This window comes from Anabrus simplex, chromosome 1 (genome assembly GCF_040414725.1).
Source record: "Anabrus simplex isolate iqAnaSimp1 chromosome 1, ASM4041472v1, whole genome shotgun sequence".
NCBI lineage: Eukaryota > Metazoa > Arthropoda > Insecta > Orthoptera > Tettigoniidae > Anabrus > Anabrus simplex.
Window position 1 is genome coordinate 1,301,900,579 of NC_090265.1, and position 3,857 is coordinate 1,301,904,435.

Consider the following 3,857-nt stretch of genomic DNA (forward strand, 5'->3'; position numbering starts at 1 on the left):
CGTCTAGTCTATTAAATTTACGTATCCTTACAACGATGAGATATTCCAGCAGGATGATGCATCATGTCATCTGGACCAAGTTGTCCACAATTTGTTCGAGGAGCGTTCTGGAGTGTTTCAACGACAAATGTAGCCACCTTGTTCGCCTGATATGAATCTGTCGAGCATTTATGGAAAGTGGTGGTGAACCCCCTGCACATCGATGACCCTGCACCTACAAACAGCAGGAAGCAGTGGGTAGCTATCCAAACAGCATGGGTCAGAATCTCTCCATGGGTGTTTCTTCCACTTGTGGAATCGACGCCAGGACGAGTTGCAGCACTTGGCCGAGCTAGAGGAGCGCGAAGATGATACTAGACCCCTATCCCATGGCTTTTGGCATATCAGTGTATATTTGGTAGTGGTTTAATGTCGCAATAACACTCGAAGGCTTTCAGCGACATTATTATTATTATTATTATTATTATTATTATTATTATTATTATTATTATTATTATTAGTAGTAGTAGTAGTAGTAGTAGTAGTAGTAGTAGTAGTAGTAGTATTCAATCACACAGTATTATTAACAGCATCCAGAAGATGAATACTGAAGATCCCATAGGTTGCCCAAGTCAGCAACGAGAACGTATTACAACATAACCATCACAAATCGCAGCAGGAAAGCAACGCATATCGGTCACATTTTTCGAAATGAAAGATACAGCCCGATACAAATGATCATACAAAGAAATTCAGAAGGGAAACGAGGACATGGGTGGAGATTTTCCTTGACGCCGAACCTCCGACAGTGCTCTAGTTCGACATCTATGGTACTACAACTCTAGTACGATACGGGGAACATAAAATAGGAAAACTTGCTCTATGATGGTTGTCAGCTTCTGTGAGGAGGACACGACACATGAATAATAATAATAATAATAATAATAATAATAATAATAATAATAATAATAATAATAATAATAATAATAATAATAATAATAATAATAATAATAATAATAATCATCATCATCATCTGTTTACCCTCCAGGTTCGGTTTTTCCCTCGGACTTGGCGAGGGACCCCACCTCTACCGCCTCAAGGGCAGTGTCCTGGAGCTTCAGACTCTTGGTCGGGGGATACAACTGGGGAGTATGACCAGTACCTCGCCCAGGCGGCTTCACCTGCTATGCTGAACAGGGGCCTTGTGGAGGGATGGGAAGATTGGAAGGGATAGGCAAGGAAGTGGGAAGGAAGCGGCCGTGGCCTTGAGTTAGGTACCATCCCGGCATTCGCCTGGAGGAGAAGTGGGACACCACGGAAAACCACTTCCAGGATGGCTGAGGTGGGAATCGAACCCACCTCTACTCAGTTGACCTCCCGAGGCTGAGTGGACCGCGTTCCAGCCCTCGTGCCACTTTTCAAATTTCGTGGCAGAGCCGGGAATCGAACCCGGGCCTGCGGGGGTGGCAGCTAATCACTCTAACCACTACACCACAGAGGCGGACATAATAATAATAATAATAATAATAATAATAATAATAATAATAATAATAATAATAATAATAATAATAATAATAATAATAATAATAATAATAATAATAATAATAATAATAATAATAATAATAATAATAAGGGGATTGGTATATGTTAGAACATGAAAGAAATAAATTACTCCAATATTCTTTATATATATAGCACAACCATAGCAGCATATACTGGCGAAATCATTTTTTAAATATTTGCAGTAGTTTTGATTTTATGAAATAAAAAGCAAGATGCTGAGTTTTAGCAGTCAGAAAAATGTTTATGTATTCACGCATATCTGAGAAAACTATATCATTTATTTTCTGTAAACTACATTTTCAAATTTATTTCCCTTATAATCCCCTTCTGTCCAGGGTGTGGTGTTAAACTGCGTCCGACCGAGTGACCACCAGTATAAGAGTCGAAACAGACTTTCAACGTATTAGGTCGTGTTACGTACATGTAGTACGTGTTGAAGAGATGTTAAGTACAGAACAAAAATGGCCAGCCGGACACCAGTGGGATCCGAAACCACAACCTCCCGATTTCGCGTCGGTTGCTCTACCAATTGAGCTATGGTGGCCTATGCCATCTTTGTTCTGTTTGAAAGGATCTGACCTACAGGTCTGGCACTGCTGCTAGCACACTGTAGAGTGCGTTTAAGTCGCCCGTTGTGGGGCATGTCAATGAATATTGAATTTTCATGACCGCATTGTAATCGAAACAGACTTTCAACGTATTAGGTCGTGTTACGTACAAGTAGTACGTGTTGAAGAGATGTTAAGTACAGAACAAAAATGGCAAGCCGTACACCAGTGGGATCCGAACGCACAACCTCCCGATTTCGCGTCGGTTGCACTACCAATTGAGCTATGGTGGCCTATGCCATTTTTGTTCTGTTTGAAAGGATCTGAGCTACAGTTCTGGCACTGCTGCTAGCACACTGTAGAGTGCGTTTTTTAAGTTGCCCGTTGTGGGGCATGTCAATGGGGAGGTTGTGGGTTCGGATCCCACTGGTGTCCGGCTGGCCATTTTTGTTCTGTACTTAACATCTCTTCAACACGTACTACATGCACGTAACACGACTTAATACGTTGAAAGTCTGTTTCGATTACAATGCGGTCGTGAAAATTCAATACTCACCGGTATAAGAGTTTCCCCTCTTTCAAGCGTTGAGGAGGTACAGGGCACTCCCTTTTCCTTGGGGTGAGAAATCATCCTTAGAGGCGTATGAACGAACAACGAATTGTCAACGGCATAGAATGCAGAAGGCAACAGGAAACCACTGCATTAAGGATCCTCTGGATGTACCAAGGAACGGTTCATGTTATGAAACACGCACTCGTAAAATTTTCCGGATTACCCCCGCAATCGGATCTCCGAGCGGGGTGTGCTTGTACAAGTGCTCAATGTAGGAGACGCATTGCAACATGAAACGTTCAATCACATCTACAATGTGGAAAACTGGAAAACCTAAAGCTTGGGATTGGAAGGATGAATGTAGATGTGTTAGGAATAGCAGAAGTGAGGTGGTCTGATATTGGAGATTTTTGGAGTGGAGATTACAAAATAATTCACACGTGAACCATTATGGACAAACCAGGAGAGGGAGGAGTTGGAGTGGTGCTGATGAAGGATATGGGTGACCGAGTTAAAGGATACATTCAGCAGAGTAGAAGACTGATTTTAGTGAAATTAGATACTAAACCAAGGGACACCGTGATCATTCAAGTCTACATGCCTACCACTGCCTACGAAGTTGAAGAAGTGGAAATAGTGTACGATGATCTGTCAGAATTTATCAAAGGTGTTAAAGGAGATGAGAATCTGATAATCCTCTGAGACTGGAATGCTGTTATTGGAGAGGGTAAAGATGGAATGGTTGTGGGCCAATTTTGGCTTGACAAACGGAACGATCGAGAAAACCGTTTATTGGAATTGTGCGCTTACAATCAGCTGGTGGTTGTAAACACATTTTTTCAACACCATGAACAAAGACGTTATACTTGGACAATGCCAGGTGGTGGGAATCGATTTCAAATCGATTATATTTTAGTAAAGCAGCGATTTAAGACACAGCTGATGGACTGTAGAAGCTGCTCTGGCCCAGATATTGATAGCGACCGCAACATGGTTTTGAGCGAATGTCAATGAAATGAAGAAACTGAAAGGGAAGAACAGTCAAGAATGTAATAATGAAGCTCTTAGAAATCAAAACCTTGCTATAGATTTTAAAAAGAAGACAGATGAACTTCTGACAGAAATATCAGCAATAGACTTAGGAAGTATGGAGAATAAGTGGAATGCTTGGAAGGGAAGTATTCTAACAGCAGCAAAAGATGTTGTGGGATATC

The 3,857-nt window shown here is 41.5% G+C and overlaps 1 pseudogene; it reads left to right on the forward strand.

The window, feature by feature from the left end:
- Positions 1-2,832: 2,832 nt before the first annotated feature.
- Positions 2,833-3,657, forward strand: LOC137497504 (craniofacial development protein 2-like; annotated as a pseudogene).
- Positions 3,658-3,857: the final 200 nt, after the last annotated feature.